The following is a 12,943-nucleotide window of genomic DNA, read 5'->3' on the forward strand; positions in this document are numbered from 1 at the left end:
GTGTGCTCAATTCTATCTATCTATCTATCTATCTGTATATCTATATTTTTGGCTGTGTTGGGTCTTCATTGCTGCGCGTGGGCTTTCTCTAGTTGTGGCGAGTGGGGCCTACTCTGTTGTGGTGTGCGGGCTTCTCATTGTGGTGGCTTCTCTTGTTGCGGAGCACGGGCTCTAGGCATGCGGGCTTCAGTAGTTGTGGCACGCGGGTTCAGTAGTTGTGGCTCATGGGCTCTACAGCTCAGGCTCAGTAGTTGTGGCACACGAGCCTAGTTGCTCCGCGGTATGTGGGATCTTCCTGGACCAGGCAGGGCTCAAAACCGTGTCCCCTGCATTGGCAGGTGGATTCTTAACTGCTGCACCAACAGGGAAGCCCTACTTTTGATTTTTATTAAACTATTTAAGGTATTATTATTATGCTGTAATTAATGTAAAATCCTACTTTTTTTTTCATCTTTTAAATGAGCTTTTATTGAAATAGGTTGCAGTTTCATTTAATATAGAATATAGAATTACAGCTTAGATAAATCATTCTCCACATGTTGGTTGTTTCTAATTTTTCATTACTGTGAACAAGAAACTTACTCAATTTTTAAAGTAGAGTTAGCTTTTTACTCCTCTATTTAATTTTGGGGGGAAAATCCAAGAAAAATTATTCAGGCCATGGGCAATTTTATGACCTCTTTTATACTCTAACCAGAGAACAGTCTGAATATACATACAATTTTACAGCAGTGCCTGAATATTTCTTTTCTTCTTATGGCCCACATAACTTTAGGTTTTATTGTTTAGATTTATTTTTGGTAATTTAATACGTGTGAAGTGGTATCTTAAAAATATTAAAATTTATTCAGTTAGTGAGAATCTTTTTTCCAAAGTGCTGATTTGATCTTGGTTGTTACTTAAACTGTTTGTATCCTTTGATGGATGTGTATGTTAGTCATCATTTGCCGCATAACAGATGAGCAGTAAATGTTGAACTGGTTGGGTTTATTTTATTTTTTATTTTTAAAATTTATTTTTATTTTATTTATTTATTTTTGGCTGTGTTGGGTCTTCGTTGTTGCACGCAGGTTTCCTCTAGTTGCGGCGAGCGGGGGCTACTCTTCGTTGTGTTGTGTGGGCTTTTTCATTGCAGTGGCTTCTCTTGTTGCAGAGAATGGGCTCTAGGCACATGGGCTTCAGTAGTTGTAGCACAGGGGCTCAGTAGTTGTAGCTCATGGGCTTGGTTGCTCCGTGGCATGTGGGATCTTCCTGGACCAGGGCTCAAACCTGTGTCCCCTGCATAGGCAGACAGATTTTTTTTTTAATTATTTATTTTTATTTTCGGCTGAGTTGGGTCTTTATTGCTGTATGCGGGCTTTCTCTAGTTGTGGCAAGTGGGGGCTACTCTTTGTTGCGGTGTGTGGGCTTCTCATTGAAGTGGCTTCTCTTATTGTGGAGCATAGGCTCTGGGCACACAGGCTTCAGTAGTTGTGGTTTGCGGGCTCTAGAGAGCAGGCTTAGTAGTTGTGGCACAGGGGATTAGTTGCTCCATGGCATGTGGGATCTTCGGAGCAGGGCTTGAAACCGTGTCCCCTGCATTGGCAGGCAGATTCTTAACCACTGTGCCACCAGGGAAGTCCGGCAGACGGATTCTTAACCACTGCGCTACCAAGGAAGCCCTGGTTGGATTTATATTGTAGACATTAAGCTTTATCTGTCATAATTATTGCAGGCATTGCTTCCATTTGTTATATCCTTTTTTTGTTTGTTTGTTTTGTTTTTGTTTTTTTTTTTTTGCGGCCCTCTCACCGCTGTGGCCTCTCCCGCTGCGGAGCAACAGGCTCCGGACGCGCAGGCTCAGTGGCCATGGCCCACGGGCCCAGCCGCTCCGTGGCATGTGGGATCCTCCTGGACCAGGGCACGAACCTGCGCCCCCTGCATCGGCAGGCGGACCCCCAACCACTGCGCCACCAGGGAAGCCCTGTTATATCCTTTTAATTTTAGATTTGTATTTTTTCACTGCATGAAAGTGTGTTTTACATAACCAGATCTGTCAATTTGTTGCTTATGCTTTCCTTCATTGCCCCAAATTTTATCTCTTTCCCACAGATGCAATAAATATGCTCTTCTGTTTTCTCCAAAATTATTTGCAGGCTTATTGGTTTTTCATATATTTAGAATTACTCATAGTGTATGGTGTGGTTATGTTTTTCTCCACATTGATATTCAGTTTTTCTGACCATTTTTTAAAAATTTTATTTATTTTTGGCTGTATTGGGTCTTCGTTGCTGTGCGCGGGCTTTCTCTAGTTGAGGCGAGTGGGGGCTAGTCTTTGTTGCAGTGCATGGGCATCTCATTGCAGTGGCTTCTCTTGTTGCAGAGCACAGGCTCTAGGCGCACGGGCTTCAGTAGTTGTGGCTCATGGGCTCAGTAGTCGTGGCACATGGGTTTGTTTAGTTGCTCCGCGGCATGTGGGATCTTCCCGGACTGGGGCACAAACCCGTGTCCCTTGCATCGGCAAGTGGACTCTCAACCACTGCGCCACCAGGGAAGCCCCCCTGACAATATTTTTTAAATAATGATTTTCTCCACTTATGAGCACTTTTTGGCTTTGGTCATTATTTTGCTCTTTCTAGTCTCAGGGGTCTTTTTGTAGTTTTTTTTCTTGTGGTAAGTATACATAACAAAATAAACAGTTTTAACCACTTGTAGGTATACCGTTCAGTAGCATTAAGTACATTCACAATGTTGCACAGCCATCAGCACTCTCCTCTATTGTCTTTATTTGATATATTTCTACTTTAGTCTGAAAACATGATTGCTCTTATTCTCAGGCAGATTGTTTAAGTCTCTGAATCCCAGTTGCCCTGTCCATAGTATGAGGATGGTACCAGTTGTGTTTTAAAATGGCTGACGAGATAAAATTAAGTAAGGCAACGAATGTAAAAATACCTGGTGGATTTTATATGCTCAGTAAATGATAGGTCTCTTATCCTCCCCACTGTAATTGATTTTAAAGACTGGTGTAGGGCAGATCTTCCTTAATTGCCTCTGTTATTCTCCTCCAAGATGTTCATTATTATTTTTGCCTAATTTTCAGTAAGAAATTTGTAGGTATTGGAATAAACCTTTGTTTACTTCTTGTTTGAAACCTATTGTAAGTGTTCTATAGATTGTGAAGCCCAAATTAGTATTTAGTATCATCCCCACTGACATTACTGACATTACTGTTCTGCAAGAGACCATAGAAATGTTTTCTTATGTTTTGAAATCATTTTCCTGACATCTTTTCCGATTATGCTTTATGAGGCCTCCTAGTTTATAAAATAGAATTTATTTTGAAGAGATATCTTTAGGCTTTATGTTTGGTACTTTGGGTGTTAGGACACTTGTTTCTGAATTAATTAATAGATCCTCTTTAGAAGAATCAGTTATTGTTGAATAATAATACTTGAAGTAGTTTTCTTCAAGCCACCTAGAACAGGGTATTTTGCTCTTTGTTTTTATTCTTCAAGGCATACGTATAATTATATTTGAGGACACCATGGTAAACATTTGCTAATTACCTACTTCTTTTATATCCTAAAGTAATCCACATATTAATAAAAATCATAAGTGATGATAATACTACTTTTTTGATACCTTCTTCAGGCTACTGTTGTTTATAACTATTGTTGAGATATATTTAATTTTGGGAAACGTGCTGTTCATTTTCCCCAGGGAAACTTCTGTAGCCTTTTCTGTGGTGTGCTCTAAAAATACATATAAGGCTTTGGAAGGGGGTAGTAAATAGACTTCTAAAATACAGTGTAGTCAATGGTCAAATTTATGAGCTACCTGTTTTCTACTTACAGCTGAACAAAAGATATTCAGTTAGGGCTTCCCTGGTGGCACAGTGGTTGGGAGTCCACCTGCCATTGCGGGGGATGCGGGTTCGTGCCCCGGTCCGGGATGATCCCACGTGCCGCGCAGCGGCTGGGCCCGTGAGCCATGGCTGCTGAGCCTGCGCGTCCGGAGCCTGTGCTCCGCAGCGGGAGAGGCCACAACAGTGAGAGGCCCGCGTACCGCAAAAAAAAAAAAAAAAAAAAAAAAGATATTCAGTTAACTCCTGAATATCTCTGTGCACACTTTGCCATATGCAAATTCCCCTTCTAGGACCTATAATGAGACTGTTCTGCTCTATTTTGACACTTCTCGTGATGTTGTAATTAAGAGTGATGTATACTTTGCTTTCATTGAAAACAATTTGACGTTTATTCTGTGTTTTAAAATATAAATATGTATATACACAGTATATATATTTCCCCTTCCTATACTTAAGAGCTATAATAACATATTGAAGTAATCTAAGTTCTTGCTTGTGACCATTTATAATTACAGGGTAAATAGTATGTTGAAATTGGTACAAAACAGAAATTTTGAGGTAGGAATCTAATGAGAATTTTGAAATAAAATATTTGTTCCTTTTTATTTCCCTTGTAATTTTTAAGTATTAAAAATAAAAATTATGACTGTCATATTACAAAAGAATCCTGCTTTATGAGCGTGTGCAATCACAATGTTTAAAATTATGTGATCTTTTCAAACAAACCAAAATTCCTATTTTTTCATTGTTAGTATTTGCAGGTAGGGAAATGTGAAGTCTTAGGAAATACTATTTCTGTACTCAGTTACAGGTTTTCCCAGATTTCTGCCTGTGAAGGCATGTGGATACTAATAAATTCTCTCCAAAAAAGGTGGTAAAACAGCTGTATTTAGAAGCCAACAGTAAGAATTGAAACTAGAAAATTATGAAAAGACATTACTATCCAAATGCCTTGAAGGTACTTAAAACAAAAAGTTAACTCAGAGTATGTTATGTTATTTCATTGGCTGTTTGACTAAGTTAAAATTATATTCATTTACACTACATTAAGTATCCACTTTCCACTTCTATGTCAAGCCATTATATTATTGGATATTTCAAAAGATGAATCTCATTGAATGTAGAATTATGGCAGGTTATATACATATTTTTTGAATTTTATTTTATTTTTTTTATACAGCAGGTTCTTCTTATTAGTTATCTATTTTATATAATAGTTATCTATTTTATACATATTAGTGTATATATGTCATTCCCAATCGCCTAATTCATACCACCACCACTGCCCCCCTCACCCCACCCCGCTTTCCCTCTTGGTGTCCATACGTTTGTTCTCTACATCTGTGTGTCTATTTCTGCCTTGCAAACTGGTTCATCTGTACCGTTTTCCTAGATTCTACATATATGTGTTGAGATATGATATTTGTTTTTCTCTTACTGACTTACTTCACTCTGTATGACAGTCTCTAGATCCATCCACGGCTTTACAAATGACCCAATTTCGTTCCTTTTTATGTCTGAGTAATGTTCCACTGTATATATGTACCACATCTTCTTTATCTATTCATCTATCACTGGGCATTTAGGTTGCTTCCATGTCCTGGCTATTGTAAATAGTGCTGCAATGAACATTGTGGTGCATAACTCTTTTTGAATTATGGTTTTCTCTGGGTATATGCCAAGTAGTGGGATTGCTGGGTAATATGGTAATCCTATTTATAGTTTTTGAAGAAACTTCCATACTGTTCTTCATAGTGGCTGTATCAATTTACATTCCCACCAACAGTGCAAGAGGGTTCCCTTTTCTCCACACCCGCTCCAGCATTTATTGTTTGTAGATTTTTTGATGATGGCCATTCTGACCGGTGTGAGGTGATATACCTCATTGTAGTTTTGATTTGTGTTTCTCTAATAATTAGTGATGTTGAGCAGCTTTTCATGTGCCTCTTGGCCATCTGTATGTCTTCTTTGGAGAAATGTCTATTTAGGTCTTCGGCCCATTTTTGGATTGGGTTGTTTGGTTTTTTTAATATTGAGCTGCAGGAGCTGTTTATATATTTTGGAGATTAATCCTTTGTTGATTCATTTGCAAATATTTTCTCCCATTCTAAGGGTTGTCTTTTCATCCTGTTTATAGTTTCTGTAGCTGTGCAAAAGCTTTTAAATTTCATTAGGACCCATTTGTTTATTTTTGTTTTTATTTCCGTTACTCTAGGAGGTGGATCAAAAAAGATCTTGCTGTGATTTATGTCAAAGAGTGTTCTTCCTATGTTTTCCTCTAAGAGTTTTGTAGTGTCTGGTCTTGCATTTAGGTCTCTAATCCATTTTGAGTTTATTTTTGTGTATTGTGTTAGGGAGTGTCCTGATTTCATTCTTTTACATGTAGCTGTCCCAGTGGTTTTCCCAGCACCACTTATTGAAGAGGCTGTCTTTTCTCCATTGTATATTCTTGCCTCCTTTGTCATAGATTAGTTGACCATAGGTGTGTGGGTTTATCTCTGGGCTTTCTTTCCTGTTCCATTGATCTATATTTCTGTTTTTGTGCCAGTACCATATTGTCTTGATTACTGTAGCTTTGTAGTGTAGTCTGAATTCAGGGAGTCTGATTCCTCCAGCTCCATTTTTTCCCCTATAGATTGCTTTGGCTATTTGGGGTCTTTTGTGTCTCCATACAAATTTTAAGATATCTTTGTTCTAGTCCTGTAAAAAATGCCATTGGTAATTTGATAGGGATTGCATTGAATCTGTAGATTGCTTTGGGTAATACAGTCATTTTCACAATATTGATTCTTCCAATCCAATAACATGGTATATCTCTCCATCTTGTTTCTGTCATCCTTGATTTCTTTCATCAGTGTCTTATAGTTTTCTGAGTACAGGTCTTTTACCACCTTAGGTAGGTTTATTCCTAGGTATTTTATTCTTTTTGTTGCAGTGGTGAATGGGATTGTTACCTTGATTTCTCTTTCTGATCTTTCATTGTTAGTGTATAGGAATACAAGAGATTTCTGTGCATTAATTTTGTATCCTGCTACTTTACCAAATTCAATGACAAGCTCTAGTAGTTTTCTGGTGGCATCTTTCAGATTCTCTATGTATAGTATCATGTCATCTGCAAACAGTGACAGTTTGACTTCTTCTTTTCCAATTTGTATTCCTTTTATCTCTTTTTCTTCTCTGATAGCCATGGCTAGGACTTCCAAAACTATGTTGAATAATAGTGTGAGAGTGGACATCCTTGTCTTGTTCCTGATCTTAGAGGAAATGCTTTCAGTTTTTCACCATTGAGAATGATGTTTGCTGTGGGTTTGTTGTATATGGCCTTTATTATGTTGAGGTAGGTTCCCTCTATGCCCACTTTCTGGAGAGTTTTTATCATAAATGGGTGTTGAATTTTGTCAAAAGCTTTTCCTGCGTCTGTTGAGATGACCACATGGATTTTTATCTTCCCGGACCGGGGCACAAACCCATGTCCCTTGCATCGGCAGGCGGACTCTCAACCACTGCGCCACCGGGGAAGCCCTGTTGGAAGATTTTTAATCACAGTTTCAATTTCATTACTTGTGATTGGTCTGTTCATATTTTCTGTTTCTCCTGGTTCAGTCTTGGAAGGTTATACCTTTCTAAGAATTTGTGCATTTCTTCCAAGTTGTCCATTTTATTGGCATAGAGTTGCTTATAGTAGTCTCTTAGGATGCTTTGTATTCTGCGGTGTCTATTGTAGCTTCTCCTTTTCCATTTCTAATTTTATTGATTTGAGTCCTCTCCCTCTTGATGAGTCTGGCTAATGGTTTATCAATTTTGTGTATCTTCTCAAACAACCTGCTTTTAGTTTTATTGATCCTTGCTATTGTTTTCTTTGTTTCTATTTCATTTATTTCTGCTCTGATCTGTATGATTTCTTTCCATCTGCTAACTTTGGGTTTTCTTTGTTCTTCTTTCTCTAGTTCCTTTAGGTGTAAAGTTAGATTGTTTGAGATTTCTCTTGTTTCTTGCAGTAGGCTTGTATTGCTGTAAACTTCCCTCTTAGAACTGCTTTTGCTGCATCCCATAGGTTTTGGATTGTCGTGTTTTCATTGTCATGTGTCTCTAGGTATCTTTTGGGTTTCCTCTTTGATTTCTTCAGTGATCTCTTGGTTTTAGTAACGTATTGTTTAGCCTCCATGTGTTTGTGTTTTTTACGTTTTTTTCCCGTGATTGATTTCTAATATCATAGCGTTGTGGTCAGAAAAGATGCTTGATACGTTTTCCTTTTTCTTAAATTTACCAAGGCTTGATTTGTGACCCAAGATGTGATCTGTCCTGGAGAATGTTCTGTACGCAGTTGAGAAGAAAGTGTAATCTGCTGTGTTTGGATGGAATGTCCTATAAATATCAATTAAATCTATCTGGTCTATTGTGTCATTTAAAGCTTGTGTTTCCTTATTAATTTTCTGTCTGGATGATCTGTCCATTGGTGTAAGTGAGGTGTTAACGTCCCCCAGTATTATTGTGTTACTGTCGATTTCCTCTTTTATAGCTGTTAGCAGTTGCCTTATGTATTGAGGTGCTCCTGTGTTGGGTGCATATATATTTGTAATTGTTATATCTTCTTCTTGGGTTGATCTGTTGATCATTATATAGTGTCCTTCCTTGTCTCCTGTAACATTCTTTATTTTAAAGTCTGTTTTATCTGATATGAGTATTGCTACTCCAGCTTTCTTTTGATTTTCATTTGCATGGAATATCTTTTTCCATCCCCTCACTTTCAGTCTGTATGTGTCCCTAGATCTGAACTGGGTCTCTTGTAGACAGCATATATATGGGCCTTGTTTTTGTATCCATTCAGCAAGCCTGTGTCTTTTGGTTGGAGCCTTTAATCCATTCACTTTTAAACTAGTTATCGATATATATGTTCCTAGTACCATTTTCTTAATTGTTTTGGGTTTGTTTTTGTAGGTCCTTTTCTTCTCTTGTGTTTCCCACTTAGAGAAGTTCCTTTAGCATTTGTTGTAGAGCTGGTTTGGTGGTGCTGAATTTTCTTAGCTTTTGCTTGTCTGTAAAGCTTTTGATTTCTCCATTGAATCTGAATGAGATACTTGCTGGGTAGAGTAATCTTGGTTGTAGGTTCCTCCCTTTCATCACTTTAAATATATCCTGCCACTCCCTTCTGGCTTTTAAAGTTTCTGCTGTGAAATCAGTTGTTAACCGTATGGGAGTTCCCTTGTATGTTATTTGTCGTTTTTTCCCTTGCTGCTTTCAATAATGTTTTTTGTCTTTAATTTTTGTCAGTTTGATAACTATGTGCCTCAGTGTGTTTCTCTTTGGGTTTACCCTTCCTGGGACTCTCTGCACTTCCTGCACTTGGGTGGCCATTTCATTTCCCATGTTAGGGAAGTTTTTGACTGTAATCTCTTCAGATATTTTCTTGGGTCCTTTCTCTCTCCCATCTCCTTCCGGGACCCCTATAATGTGAATATTGTTGCATTTAATGTTGTGCCAGAGGTCTCTTAGGCTGTCTTCATTTCTTTTCATTCTTTTTTCTTTATTCTGTTCTGCAGCAGTGAATTCCACCATTCTGTCTTCCAGGTCACTTATCCGTTCTTCTGCCTCAGTTATTCTGCTATTGATTCCTTCTAGTGTATTTTTCATTTCAGTTATTGTATTGTTCATCTCTGTTTGTTTGTTTTTTAATTCTTCTCGGTATTTGTTCTTTAATTGTTCTAGTCTTTGTTAAACATTTCTTGCATCTTCTCGATCTTTGCCTCCATTCTTTTTCTGAGGTCCTGGATCATCTTCACTGTCATTCTGAATTCTTATTCTGGAAGGTTGCCTATCTCCACTTCATTTAGTGGTTTTTCTGGGGTTTTATTGTTCATTTGGTACATGGTCCTCTGCCTTTTCATTTTGTCTGTCTTTCTGTTAGTGTAGTTTTCTTTCCACAGGCTGCAGGATATTAGTTCTTCTTGCTTCTGCTGTCTGCTCTCTGGTGGATGAGGCTATCTACAAGCCTTTGCAAGCTTCCTGATGCGAGAGACTGGTGATGGGTAGAGCTGGGTGTTGCTCTGGTGGGCAGAGCTCAGTAAAACTTTAATCTGCTTGTTTGCTAATGGGTTGGGCTGAGTTCCCTCCCTGTTGGTTGTTTGGCCTGGGCTGTCCCAGCACTGGAGCCTGTAGGCCCTTTGGTGGGGCTAATGGTGGACTCCGGGAGGGCTCACACCAAGCAATACTTCCCAGATCTTCTGCTGCCAGTGTCCTTGTCCCCGCGGTGAGCCACAGCCACCCCCCGCCTCTGCAGGAGACCCTCCAACACTAGCAGGTAGGTCTGGTTCAGTCTCCTATGGGGTCAGTGCTCCTTCCCCTGGGTCCTGATGCACACACTACTTTGTGTGTACCCTCCAAGAGTGGAGCCTCTGTTTCTCCCAGTCCTGTCAAAATTCTGCAGTCAAATCCCGCTAGCCTTCAAAGTCTGATTTTGTGGGAATTCCTCCTCCTGGTGCTGGACCCCCAGGTTAGGAAGCCTGACGTGGGACTCAGAACCTTCACTCCAGTGGGTGGACTTCTGTGGTGTAAGTGTTCTCCAGTCTGTGAGTTACCCACCCAGCAGTTACGGGATTTGATTTTATTGTGATTGCGCCCCTCCTAACGTCTCATTACAGCTTCTCCTTTATCTTTGGATGTGGGTATCTTTTTTGGTGAGTTCCGGTGTCTTCCTGTTGATGATTGTTGAGCAGTTAGTTGTGATTGTGGTGCTCTCGCAAGAGGGTGTATGCGCATGTCTTTCTATTCCACCATCTTGAGCCATTGTCAGTGTCAGGTTATATTAATGGTAAGAAAATATCAAAATACACAATTAAACTCTAGAACTAGTACATGGAAGTGAGAAAACTAAGGTTTGTATGGTAATTCTGTACTTTTTTTTATTATCCAGTACTGGAGCACCTTGTCTGTGTTATATAACACTTTCATCTGGTGGTTAGTAAATGTGACTTTTGATTGTAAGCATGTGCCACTTGTAGAAAATGGTGTAAGATCTTAATATTAAAAGTTTTATTATCACACTGATAAATGCTAGAAGCATGATAAATATTTGCATTCTTTTATCTAGTATATTTTAGGTGTTTGACATTACAAAATATTGGAAGGAAGGAAGAATCCTATATTGATGGAAAGTAGTATCTTAGATGCATGTTGTAATGGAATTACATAATTTATAGTCATTATTAATATATTTTATATACAAGTGTACCAGAATGTATGTTTACAAACTTCACATATATCACATGTTGCCAGTAGAATCCCAGAAATTCTGTAATAAATCATATGCATCCTTTGTAGGTTGCCTTTTTTTTTGTTGTAAAATTATCAAAATTATTGGTGGTCATTGATTAATTACTTGATTTTTTTAAGGTTTTTTTCCAAATGTAGAAATTATCTGTGACCTTTTCTTTCCCTAAATTGAAAAATGAAGAAGGTAAAGGTGATTTTTAAGATGGAAACTACAGAAGGTGCTTATTTTCAAAGAAGAAACAGAGGTAGAAAAGAATGTCTTCCAATCTTTTCCCTTAAAGAAGGTTTTCTTTCAACTTATAGAATTTATCTCAAGAAAAATAGAAAGCTGTTCCCTTTCTGTTATAAAATCACTGTAATATTACCATATTCCTAAGAAACAAAATTCAAGATTTTAACATTTTGTTTTATATGGCTTGAGAATTTATTTCCCCACTATTAAGAGTAGTATTTCTTACCTTTTAAAACCCATGACCGGGCTTCCCTTGTGGCGCAGTGGTTGAGAGTCTGCCTGCCGATGCAGGGGACATGGGTTCGTGCTCTGGTCCGGGAAGATCCCACATGCCACGGAGCGGCTGGGCCCGTGAGCCATGGCCGCTGAGCCTGCGCGTCCGGAGCCTGTGCTCCGCAACGGGAGAGGCCACAACAGTGAGAGGCCCGTGTACTGCAAAAAAAATAATAATAATAATAAATAAAACCCATGACCCCTTTTGATTTATAAAAAAATCTATGTTCTCCTTTAACATTGTTCATATTTTTAAAATAAATTCATTTCTGTGTTTAAAACAAAAATTAAAGGACATGTTATTAGTACCTTTTTTTTCTTTTTTTTTTTTAACACAATTTTTCTTACTTTCCTCTTGTTTAGGTGTAGATTTATAACCCTTCCTCCATGAGAAAGAATATCCCTTCCTTCTCCTTTGCTGAGAATCTACTAATTAGAGATTGCAGTCATTACAGTTATGGCTTTCAATTGAGTAAAACCTGGGATATTATCACTTTTTGTTTAGAAGAGATCTGGTCACACAAAAGTTTAACAAATGAGGTATTAAAGGCATTACATTTCTCTAATGATTTGACCCTAGTTTGCTTTTTCTTTTGGGATGAAATCATATATGTATTAAATACATTATGTACATTGACACTGTTAAAATCCCATAAAGACAAGACATTTCATTTTAAAGCTAAAACAGATATAAGCTGGTAAAACAAACAGTTCATCTTTCACAATTGTGAATCAGTTTCACGTCACATTGGTTGTGCTCTTGTGAGTAGAGCAAAACAAATGCAGGGAAGATAGCTCCTGTGAGCTTTAGTTATTGCCTGCTGTAATTCTGCAGTACTAGTTATCTATGTCACGTAGTATGAAAACTTAGCTTTTGAGGCTCTGTGTATGAGTTACACGTGAGTGCATTGAGCATCAAGTTCTTCTGACCTTTAAATTTTTTTTTCTTTTGACATTCTAGATCAGGGCAGGGAGGAAAGCTGTGTCAGAGGTGGACACTTTTGCGTCTGATTGTGTCCCCTATATGTGTTTTCTCTCCTTTTCCCATTCTAGAGTGTGACTCTAAAATAAAGTGTGTTGTATTACACCAGAATAGAGCAGTATTAGTGGAGTGGTGGTAAATTGGTATAAGTGAAGTTTTTCATTTCCCTTTTTATTCATTACTTCTGCAATAAGATTCTATACTTGCTTTAGCTTTGTCTGTTAAGTTGGTTACAGTGGTTGGTAAAATAAGTGAAAACAGGTGTGACCTTAATTAAATGCATCAACAGTCACATCTGTTTTGGAGAAGTGCTACTTTCATTTTTGTTAAATAGAAATGG

General features: G+C 38.2%; 1 protein-coding gene across 8 annotated transcripts in view; it reads left to right on the forward strand.

Annotated features, from left to right (window-relative positions):
• The window catches only part of EYA3 (EYA transcriptional coactivator and phosphatase 3), a 104,112-nt gene that overhangs the window by 23,351 nt on the left and 67,818 nt on the right, over window positions 1-12,943 (forward strand). For 6 of the 8 annotated variants that reach the window (XR_012326557.1, XM_073793390.1, XM_073793388.1 and 3 more), the window contains exon 2: window positions 10,064-10,145. The exons of the other annotated variants lie outside the window; for them this stretch is intronic. The gene's annotated coding sequence lies outside the window, so the exon portion shown is untranslated. The remainder of the gene's footprint in view (window positions 1-10,063; window positions 10,146-12,943) is intronic. 8 annotated transcript variants of the gene reach the window in all.

This window comes from Tursiops truncatus, chromosome 1 (genome assembly GCF_011762595.2).
Source record: "Tursiops truncatus isolate mTurTru1 chromosome 1, mTurTru1.mat.Y, whole genome shotgun sequence".
In the NCBI taxonomy this organism is placed as follows: Eukaryota; Metazoa; Chordata; class Mammalia; order Artiodactyla; family Delphinidae; genus Tursiops; species Tursiops truncatus.